Source organism: Mixophyes fleayi, chromosome 6 (assembly GCF_038048845.1).
Source record: "Mixophyes fleayi isolate aMixFle1 chromosome 6, aMixFle1.hap1, whole genome shotgun sequence".
In the NCBI taxonomy this organism is placed as follows: Eukaryota; Metazoa; Chordata; class Amphibia; order Anura; family Limnodynastidae; genus Mixophyes; species Mixophyes fleayi.
Window position 1 is genome coordinate 138,346,788 of NC_134407.1, and position 12,615 is coordinate 138,359,402.

Consider the following 12,615-nt stretch of genomic DNA (forward strand, 5'->3'; position numbering starts at 1 on the left):
AACGCCGCGATTCACCGGGAATCGCGGCGTTCGGGACTTAATTCTGCCCACTTTACTAGGAAGTGGGCAGAATTAACCAGATGCGGGAGATTGCCACACTCTCCCGGGAGTCCGTGAGACTCTCGCAAAATGCGGGAGTCTCCCGGACATTCCGGGAGAATTGACAAGAATGGAATGGAGGAGCTATTACTATACCCCACAATATAACATAAAATGGAAAAAAATTCAGTATTCACATCTATGAGCACTACACAATATCACCACATGAAATCAACAGTAAAATAAATGTATAAGCAAACAAAATAAAATTATAAGTTCATATGATACTCCTTGTGAATCTTTTATATCATTTTGAAGTCTCCATATAAAAATGAAAAATAATAAAATAAAATAAATATAAAAATATTATGTAGTAAGTTCTGAGAAGATAATCGTATTTATATCAATAAAATTCAAATCATTTGTATACCATCAACTATAAAGTCTATAAAGGAATTAACACATTTCACCTAGTTGAATAAATCTATATAAACCACTAAGAAAACACCCAAAGCTGTGAGTGCCATTCAAAAAACTAAAACTCCTAGTGATATGAATAAAGATATTTTTCAAGAACCAAATGTGAAGGAATCTTCTCTGGAGTTTCCACTTATATGATTGTGCTTACTTGACTCCTAAATTAACAGGCATGTGTAAATCCAATACCAATCTTCTTAAAGCACTGGATATTTTCCACTGGTCCTATATAGATCCTTATTCATTCTTTTTGTGTTCACTTGAGGTGGTCACTGCTTTGTAACACTGTCCAGACTAATTCACCACGTAACTGGCTTTGATTTTGACACAACCTGTCTTTATAAGCAGCTTAATTGTGGATGGAGAGCCTGGGCGAAGGACATCCAAGGTGGTTGCTGACAAACAGTCTTGGTTGGGTCTGAAGCACAGTTGAAATGCAGGGTGTGGTCTGTAACAATGCCTGGAATGAAAGATTCCCACCCAGAAGCACGGACTGGTACAATGCGTGGAGACTGATTCCTCTGAAAAATGCAGAAGGCTGAGAATATCAGCAGACGAAATGAGAATCAGTCAGGAAGAGCCAGGAGACTACTAGGGTAACCTGCACAAACTGAGATACACACCCCGGCCAGTGTCGGACTGGGGCATGAAGGGCCCACCGGGGGAAAGCTATGGTAGGGACACACAAAATGGTGCAAGGTCCGATAAAGGGACATGGTAAAATATCAGAGATTCATGGCCAGCCATTAGAAGGGTGGATGAAAATGAGAATCACTGCCCTGGTCACTTCACTTGAGTGATTTTTCTTTGTTTCTGGTACCGTGTCAGTGACTGTCCTGCACTCCTCACCTGTTCTTGAGGCTTTCACTCCATACTGCTGTAGTGTCTTAAACTCAGCAGTTGTTTGTCTGGATCCTGGAATGTTGGGGTCCCTGTTTGGAAAAAAGTATAGTTACATAAAATATGGAAAGTCTAGCAATGAGTGATCCCTTTAGGCCTACCCCCCAAAACTAGCCCTGAGGTTAAATCAATTGCACCCACTTTTAATAAATAGTAATCTTTCCCCTCAACATGCCCTGACATTAAATTAATTGTATTCACATTTAATGAATAATCCTAAACCAGCCCCCCCCCCACACACACACAAACAGCCCTGACATTATATAATTAGTAATTACATTTTATAAATAGCCCTCCTCTGTTTGACACTGCAGGAAAGAGTTACACGCCAGCCACTAATACATAATATGAGTACAATTCAAGGCCACTGCTTGCAATGGCATGATTAATCCAATCTATTCTCGCTATAACATGAACAATAAAGGATCTCATACAGTAGTGTTATTGCTTACCTGGTGCAGGCATAATCTTCCCAGTTTTTCACACCACCCCTGGCCCACGCTGGTTCCTCTGCAATGAAGTGTGAGGACACAACTGTATCTACTTTCATCATAAATAATGGGGCAATGCTTCTCATCATGGAGATAAGTCACTGACATGTGACACTGTGGTTAGCATTGCTGTCTCACAGCACTGGGGTCATGAGTTCAATTCCAACTAGGGCCCTATTTGTGAGAGTTTGTATGGTTTATGTGTGTGGTTGTGTGTTACTGAATTTAGTCTTCAAGCTCAAATTGAGTTGGGACTAACCAGTGAGGTAGCACTATTCATGAAAGGCAGCTTTCAATTTGCAATGACTGAAGGATTTTAGGAATGGTTTACGCTTAGGGGACTATTTACTGAGCTGCAATTAGCCAAAAATCTGGAGAAAACAGATGTTTTTTTCCAGAGAATAGCTATCACAGCTCTTCTGTTAATTTATCAAGTGGTTAAAGCAGGAGAATAACATATTTCTCCTGCCTTAACCTTTTTAATGTTGGCCACTGAAGCCCCATAGACTTCTATTGGAACTGTGATGTGACCCTATTTAACAAGTGGTGAAAAGCGGCTGTCTTAAAAAACTAACACCATCTGAACTTGGCATTATCTTACCATTTCAATGGAGTACTATAGACCCCATCACTGCTATAGAAGTCTCTCTACATTCAGTGCTGAGTCCCATCGCTGTGCACATTTGCGGCTAATGTAGCCACAAGGGTCAGATCCTTCATTTGTCTGCAGCGTTAGCGTACCAGTGAAGACGTTTTTAGTTAGTTTAGGGGGGGGGGGGGCGATACAAAATGATTCTTACTGCCGCCGTGTTTTGATTTCATCACAGAGCGGGGGGCTCTGAGTGAAGACTTAGCGGCCAACTTCTTCCATCAAGTCATGGAAGCTGTACGACATTGTCATGCGTGTGATGTTGTTCACCAAGATATCAAAGATAGGAGTCCATCACCGTTGTTCGCAGAAAGTTCTCTGCGCCCTAGACAAGCGATCAACTTCCCCCACTCCCTTCCCAATGTCCACACTTGACTTTTGTAAAATAAAGATATTAACTTACCTTCTCCTGGCTGGCAGGTAAGGCTGCAGTCCAGGTGCACTAATGTCTGATACAGAGCACTGTCCCGTGGCAACCGCAGCGGGTGGGGGGGGTTGGGGGGGTAGTGTTTCCAAATGTTAGATTTCAAATCAAAGCAAAAAAAAAGTATGACATTAAGTCGGCAACAGCCCCACCCTCTCCCCACACGTTACATCAAAACCACCCCCACCCCTCTCCCCACACATAACACAAATACTTCCCTCACCACCACTGCCCACACAGTACAATAGTACCATCACCCTTCTCCCCACATTACATGCAGGCGCAAACTGGTCATTTTAATCTGGGGGACCCAGCACACAGCAGCGGTCAGTCGTAAGCAGGCGCGGGCTGGGAGAGGAATGGCCGGGGGGCACACAGGCGGCCGCATCATATGACAGGGGATGCGGCCGCGTCATTGATGACGCGGCCGCATCCCCTGTCATGGGATGCGGCCGCCTGTGCGCTGACACGGCCGCATCTGATGTCATCAGATGCGGCCCGCGGGGAGAAAATTATGTTTTTTGCATCCGGGGGCGGCCGGCCGGCCTACCCCCCGGCCCTAATAGCCGTCTGACCCAGCGGCCCGGGGGGACGTTGCCCCCCTGCCCCCCGGGCCAGCCCGCCCCTGGTCGTAAGTAATCCCCAAATCCTCAAAAAGACCCTTATGATAATTAACCCCCTCAATCAATCCTATCCTTAACCTCTTCAAAATCATTAAATCTCTCATCATCATAATAACCACTTTATCAAAATTAATCTCCTATCATTTATTAATCCTAACATTACAAATGAACTCCCTTATAATCATTAACTTCCACATCATACCCCTCATAGTCATTATCATTAACCGCTTTGCAATCATTAACTCCCTCATCACCATAATTAATTTAAACCACATCATTTAATAATCCCATTTATATTCCTTAATACTCTTATTAACTCCCTCAGCCTCATCAAAACCCTCTTTTATTTGTCTCATCCTAATAATTAACTCCCTCATTATGCCTAACCCCTTAACATCAGCTTCACAAGAATCACATTAAATCCCCCTTTTAATTCCACTTACCTGTTGCTGCTCCGTCCTCCCTGTAATAGTCAGAGGGGAACTGACCACGTCAGTACCCTTCTGTGTGTTTTCTCACCCGCAGCGACCCCTGCAGGCCTTAGGTGATACAGCTGCCTGTCAGTGTCAGCATAAAAGCTGGGGACAGGAAGGGGCTGTGTGTACCGTGCCAACTGCTCTCCGTGCACCTGCCTAAAGCCTGTCAGTATCTAGCAATGATAAATAGACCCTTTAGTATTGATTCTGGATTTCATATGATGTTTGGTAAATTTTGGACTCTCAGTAAAAATAGCAGTGGGCTTAGACTCTTGATGCATACTTAAACCATCTATTAATAAGTACAGTATATATATATATATATATATATATATATATTATATATATATATATATATATCCTCACCTCTGATTCTCTCCACCACCACCCTCTGCAACTATGAAAAGGTTTTAATTTTCATACTACTTATTCTTAAACTGCAGATTGAAGATGCATCACTTTTGTTGATACAAACCCCAAATACACCTTAGGTCCTAACTCAACTTATACTAAAAAAAAAAGACACAACACCAGAATTAGCTGGCAAATAAATAGGTCAGAGTTTATTAAAATGATAAATGGTGGCGAAAAAGACAAATTGCAAGTCAGCACAACCAATAGCAATTACCAGTGTATGGCCATCTGGCACTTACCACTGGTCTCAGGACCAAAGTCCTTTACCATTGGCTAAGTCTGGCGTCAGCTTGACTACACCTCTTCTGGACTTACAAATGACGTGCCCACACAAAGCAGTTCAAGAGATCCCCAGCACAAAGGGACCGAGAGCCAAAGTACTTCAAAGAGGGCAGTGATCTACGGCCAATCAGAGGAAGCACAGTATGAATTTGTCACAGACTCACAAATGACTTCCTGCCACAGCTGTAGACCTTTAATGGTCTACAGCCCACCACCAAGTGATCTTTAAAATAATATAAACCCTCCCCGGTGAGGTGGACCCCGTATACCCGATATAGATGACTCTGCTTGGAGATGATTAAGGAATGGTTAATGCACACACCTCCTAATGCCTAGAGTGCCTGCCCTGTGGACCTGCTCAATTTCTTCAGCACACCCGCATTACGGGGGCCGATATCGGACTTCTTCAAGATAGTCCGGGTATCACGTCTGACCAGCATACCGTTACTGCTGGCCAGCGCACTTTTATTGACCACAAGTCTTCCCTAATGGAAATAATTCAATCAAGGGACCATGCAGCGCAGCCTGGGTGTACCATTCATAACCAGATCTCCACGTATTTGCAGTTAAATTACGTGGAGCCATTATTATAAATTATTGTAGAGCCATCATTCACGAACATGTCTGTGATCAGATATAGGTAGTGCCATACATCTACAGTGTCTCCTGGCCTGGACTAAAGATAGGATGCTGCGAAGGAACAGTAGCCCGAGACACATTTAGGGAAGGATTTATTGTCATCTTTTCCCATGCCTCCTTTATCCGTGGCTGCTGATAATTCTTCTTTGCCTACTTCAGTGAAGACAGATCAACATATATGTCTCTTTTAATTCTGTCTTTGACATTAGCGCTGATACCACTTAACAAAGTTGTATTAGAGCATCTAACTTCATCTGCCCTGCTTTTAGCCAGCGTTGGTGCCGCGGCTGTAAACTTCTGCAGAACTTTGGACTAGGGGTGTGCACCGGGCACTTTTAGTGTTTTGGGTTTTGGGTTCTGATTAGCTTGAGGTTTTGGGTTCTTATTTGTTTTGCCAAAACACCTGACGAAAGGTTTTGGTTCTGAATTAGGGTTTTGGGTTCTGATTTATTTTTTAAAAAGCATAAAAAGCGCTAAAATACATTATTTTGGGGTTTTTACACTCCTACGCTATTATTAACCTCAATAACATTCAATAACAATCATTTCCACTAATTTCCAGTCTATTCTGAACACCTCACACCTCACAATATTCTTTTTAGTCCAAAACGTTGCACCGCGGTAGCTTTCTGGACTGCGTAGTGTAGTGGCCCCGGTACCCAATTTGGTACCGGGGCCACAATACCTCCTCCAACTGGTCTCAATTCCACTGCACATATGGCTGCTCCTCCATCCTCTGCAGCATATAGAGGGTGGAGTTCTAGCGTGTCAATACCTCTTGTTTTCGATCATGACAGTGCATTTTAATTATTTTTGGATTTGCCCCCAACACTGAATGTAGTTTAATATCTGATACGTATCTATCTGGACTGCGTAGTGGAGTGGCCCCGGTACCCAATTTGGTACCAGGGCCACAATATATCACCCTCAACAGGTCTGGATTCCACTGCACATATGGCGGACACCGGATGGACGTCTAAAACCAACATAGATGTTAAGACCGCAGTTCCTCTTTTTTGGGACTGCACAAACAATTAACGTAGTAATATAAATGGAAGTTACTATTTTTTTGAACTACAGAAAGAAAGAACGTAGTAATAAAAATGGCAGTTACTCTTTTTTGGAACTACAGGAAGAAAGAACGTAGTAATAAAAATTGCAGTTCCTCTTTTTTGTAACTACAAAAACAAAGAACGTAGTAATATAAATGGAAGTTACTATTTTTTGGAACTACTGAAAGAAAGAAAGTATTAATAGAATCGGCAGTTACTCCTTTTTAGAACTACAAAAACAAAGAACGTAGTAATAGAAATGGCAGTTCCTCTTTTTTGGAACTTAACAAGAATTATATAATTTTGTTTATTCAGAAATGATGAGTCTCTCTATTAGAGTGTATTGCCCCTTAAAACTCCTTTAAATAAAATAGTACGTATTCTAGGAGACCCTGTTTATATATTTAACTTGGTTCTGCAAAAATATGCATGATGATCACTGGACAGAGATCTGTAATAGAGCAGCGATTAAAGTGGCCTGATTAAAGGTCATGTAAGATCTTAAAGCACTCACAATTATATAGAGACTGTATTCTCATTAAAGACGCTGCCTAACGTGTCTAAAAGTTGGCACTTATATAGCGCTTGCTTCACTGGGTGATGTGAGCAAGCGGAGTGTGTTAATATGGAGAGACCGTACCTAAACATTAATATGATAGAACAAATTGCAGCGCTGTATACGCTGTGTGTAGGTAAGGTAGGGATCTCAAATACCATGACACTCTGTTTAGCCTAATCCCTGACAATGTAATATCACGGAAAGCCTATTTGCTTATCAAGGGCAATGCCTAGCTTCTGCTAAATCAGACAGAGTATGCAGCGCACGTCTAACACCAACATAGCTGTGCCGGTGACATGGCCTGCAGGAATATCTCTGATGGAGATAGAACTAGGCCCCAAAGAGCACATAATGCCAAAAAAAGAGTTGCAAGATGGAATTGTCCTTGGGCCCTCCCACCCACCCTGATGTTGCTGAAATAGGACATGCACACTTTAACAAACCAGTCATTTCAACGACAGGGCCTACCAAACTACTGTGGCTGAAATGATTGGTTTGTTTGGGCCCACACACAAAAAAAGCTATTCATCTCTCCCTGTACAAACTAAACTGGCTCTACTGAGGCAAGATGTCGTCCTCATCCTCATCCTCTGATTCCTGGGCCCCTTCAGTGTGTACTTCCTCATCCTCACACATTATCAATTCGTCCCCGCTGGACTCCACAACCACAGGTCCCTCTGTATTATCTGGAGGGCAGTGCTGTACTTGATTGAGGAATTGATAATTCATTTTTATGCACATCATTTTTTCAACGTTCAAGGCGTTGATAAAGATTTACAATCGAAACGCGTCGGAGGACGGGGGTGAGTGACGTCATACGCACACAGCGGAGATTCTATTCGTCGTCCCTTCTCTTCATATAGCGTTGATCGCGGAAGTGTTACCCGGGACACAGCTGGCGATATTGGACTTACCATCAATCACGCTTGTTTTGAAAGGAAGGACGGAGTTTGTCACAGGAGGAGCATTTTCTGTTTGGTTCAATGCTTGAAATTTCACTACTTCTAGTAAGTGTACACCCTTAAGGGGTTAAGGAAATTTTCCCCTATGACGTGGTGCATGTGTACTATTATCTATACACGGGCATTATAGGGATAGCTTCCTGTGTTACATCGGATTTTACAGGTTACGCTATGTATGTTTCTTCGTTTCTTTTTCATGTTCATCTATGAGATCAATATTAGAGGATTGGATCAAGCATAGAAGAATAACATCATCATCATTATTTCCGGAGTTTTGGTCGTTTGATGTTATATCATTATTCAACTTTGAGGACATTTTGATGCTACACTTATAATTGACTTTGTAGATTTTGAGTATTTACACCATCAGCGCCATCTTTTTTCTTACATTTGTTTTATTTATATGTTTTTCTAGTACCATTGGGGATTGTGTACTGTAAGGTGAGAGGCTGCTTTTGGGTCTCATAGCGCAGGTATACCTCATATTTGTGATTGGTTTACTGTCTGACATGTCTATTTGGATGGTGTCAGAAAAATAATCCTCCACCATTTTTTCTATTGTGACAGCATCCAATGCAGCGACAGTAGACATGTCTGCAATGGTTGGCCCTTCAGTCCGGACCAGATGTTGTCTGCATCCCCGCTAGTGGGTCTTTTAGGAAAACTGAGCTTTTTCCTCGCAGCCTTAGGTGTGGAAGAAAATGAAGGTGGAGCTGTTGGCATGTCACGGTCCTCTTCAGAGGACAATTTCCTGACCAGCAGGTCTTTGCACCTCTGTAGACTTGTGTCCGCCGGAAACAGAGACACAACATACGCTTTAAACCGAGGATCGAGAACGGTGGCCAGAATGTATTCCTCTGACTTTAAAAGAGTGACCACCCTCGGATCCTGGCAAAGCGTACGAAGGGCTTCATCCACAAGAGCTACATGCTTGGTGGAATCGCAATGGTTTACCAGCTCCTCCCTCACTTTCTCTTGTAATATAGATTGCAGTACCTATTCTCTTGCACTGCTTAAAAATTGAACGTATTAAATGTAATATAGATTGCAGTACCTATTCTCTGGAACTGCTTAAAGAATGAACGTAGTAAATGTAATATAGATTGCAGTACCTATTCTCTTGCACTGCTTAAAAATTGAACGTATTAAATGTAATATAGATTGCAGTACCTATTCTCTTGCACTGCTTAAAGAATGAACGTAGTAAATGTAATATAGATTGCAGTTCCTATTTTTTGGACTGCTGAAACAGTGAACGTAGTAATATAGATTGCAGTTACTATTTTTTGGACTGCTTAAACAGTGAACGTAGAAATATAGATTGCAGTTCCTATTTTTTGGACTGCTGAAACAGTGAACGTAGTAATATAGATTGCAGTTCCTATTTTTTGGACTGCAGAAACAGTGAATGTAGGTATTGCAGTACTAATATTTCAGGACTGCAATAATATATTGCTCTAGAATTTTTTTATACTTTTTAAATTATTTTTTTATTTTTTTTTTCCTTTTTTTTGTATAATTTTTTTTTTTTTTTTGGAGTTTTTAATAATTAGACAATTACTATGGACTTAGCACAAAAATGCACAGGACTAAAGACAGACACTGGCCAAAGCACCACTGGACTCAGAAGGACAGAGCACAGGACAAAAGGACCACTGGACTCAGCAAGGACAGAGCACTGGACACAAGCATAAAGCACCACTGGACTCAGCAAGGACAGAGCACTGGACACAAGCATAAAGCACAACTGGACTGATCACGCAGGAGTACCACTACCCTACAACCTCCCTCTACCCTGATCACAGCCCAAATGAAAATGGCGGCCGCTAGCGGGGAATTTATGCAATCCGAGTCTCGCGAGATCTGACGCGAGACTTGGACGTCAGAGCCTCAGTTTCATTTTTTGGGCGCCGGAAATACACAAACGGTGCTCGGATCCCGTCGGATCCGCACTGTTCAGGTGGGCTCGGATTAGCGGAAACCGAGCCCGCTCATCCTTACTTTGGACCCACCAAAATGCACGTGTACTATTTTCATTAACTTACGCAGTCCCTGTTCTCTGTCTGACGAACCCTCACTTGTGCTGTCTAAAGGGGGTCTGTGTGTGTGAAAGTGCAGAATCAAAACTCTCATACTCGCCAGATGCGGCCTCTGCACCGATGTTGATTGTGTTGGAGCTGGATCTTCCGGACCTGTTTATTGTAGCATCCCAACCCTGGATGTCGCTCCAGCAGGGAAAACCACAATGTCTTGAGTGCTGTGTTCCTGGGGGACTGATATAGAAGAGACGTTAGTGGCCTTCAATATTTGTAAGGCTGAACTGGCCTAGATTGGGGGGGGGTCACCTGGGAGGACCCGAGGGGAGAGGGGGAGGTTAAGGACTAAGCCAGGGGCTGGCAAGGGCACCTTGGCAGCATGAACAGAGGAAGAGTGTTGTGGGCCTGGTCTGGCTGGGATGCTGGGAATATCTATGAACTGAACTGCTGGAAATAACTGGCAGGTGGAGGCCTGCAGAAGTTAGGGTGGGCATTGCGCTTGGGGCTGAGGTGGGTTGCCTAGATGGGTTTGGGAGTGAGAGGCTGCATCACCAAAGGCCACCGGGGGGAAAGGGCCAAGAAGCTGGGGGGTTGGCTGAGTGTGGGGGAAGCTTGCCCCGTACGGCCAAGTGAGATCCAGCTGGCCAGGGAAAGGGGGGTTAGGGCAGGGTAGAGAGGCCAGGCCCATAGCATAAAGCTGGCCTGGCATCAAATAGATGAAATAACAGGGTGGGGGCAAGGGAATTCTGTGAAAATAACATTGAAACAGGGCTAACAGCATGGGGGTGTTAGTTGGGGGGCATAAGGGGGATGGGACAGGTATTGCAGGCTATTAGATGGTGGGGTGTCATGTGAGGAATGGACATGAGGGGGGGTGAGGGGAACTGGATATGGGGGGCAGATGGGGGGAGATTGTATGAGGTGGGGGAGGGCAACCCTCCACTATAAAAAAAAAAAGCTGGCCTGCTATGCTGCTGGGGGGCATCTTTCATAGGGGTTGTTGTTATTATCCCCCAGACTAGTAGTATGGAAGGGTCCCCTCGAAGCTGTAGAAAATGGGATGTAGTCACAATGGTGACAATGAAAATGTTGCCATTCAGAATAATGACACCATACTGTCGACAACCCGAATGTCGACACAGTTAAAATGTCGACATTTCGAATGGTCGACATGTTCATTATGTCACCACAGTTAAAATGAAAGCTTAAATTTAAAGCGGCAATTCCAGCACTACTGCCAGCAATACATAAGAAAAAATAAATAAACAAGTGCATTCCCCCCTGCTGGCTCTGCCGCCGACAGTCAAAAATAAAAAAATAAATAATCGAATGACCCCTCCATTCCCCGCCACCCCACCGACACTACTGCTGGCTACATTGAAAAAAATAAAAAACAAAACGTCAGTAAATTAGTATTTTTTAGAAAAGCATGCCCCCCACAGCTTAACCCAATTGCTGCCAGCCTAGGCTGACACTAGCAAAATCAGGGGGGACTAAAACAATGCTCCCTCACAATTTTTTCTTGTGAAGTACTGCTCAGTATAGTCTCTGAATATACTAAATAAATGATAACTAGGGGCCTGATTCATTAAGGACCCTTGTGCAAAACAAAATCCTAATTTGCACCCCTTGCATTGTAACATGGTTTTGTCCAGGAGACTGAAAAAAGAAGTTTCTTAAGTTAAGATCCTTAATGAATCAGGCCCTAGAGTCTGATTGGTTGCTATAGGCAACATCTCCACTTTTAAAACCCGCCAGAAACTCGCAACTTTTTAAATTCACCCCTCTGTCTTTATTACGTGCCATATTGTATGTTTTAATTATTTTATTACATTGATAGACGTGCGCATAGAAATGTGCTTTTCAGCACAAGTGCTACTGTAAGGTTCAGAATGCAGCAAGGAGATCCGATTTCCAGAACCTCACAGGTAATGGAAAGATCAAGGGGCAGATTTATCAAATCTTCTAAAAAGGAAAAGTAGAATAGTTGTCCATACCAATCAATCACATTCTAGATATCATTTATCTAGTATAGTCTAGAAAATTAAAGCTAGAATCTAATTGGCTGCTATTACGGAGAAATGGGTGTGCACCTTCACCAACATCCTCATCGTCAACATTATTATTATTTATATAGCTAAAGAAAATTCCATAGTACTTTACAATTGGGAACAAATATAGTAATAAAACAATACTGGTAATACAGACAGACAGAGAGGTAAGAGGGTCCTGCTTACAACCTATGCACCTTCTAGTAAAGGAGAGAACTCTCCCTCTAAATATGCCCTCTCCACCTCTTTGTCTAATCTAAACAGTCTAAACAGTCTCATTCTGCAGAACAAAACTCCTTATAAAATTAGGTTAATTTGTGCAATACTAGGTGCATAATATCACATAACAGAATTCATGCTGCACTTTCATAAATTAACTGTATATGTTTTCAATATATCCCCTTAAGGTGCAAACAAGTCATTTCATGCCAGTTATATATTGTACAAGTCATATTTTCAGGTATTCTCTCTATGGTAACAAGGAGAATAATTACATATGTGTCAATTTGACTCATTTCTCAATATGATAGCACCTTTTTTA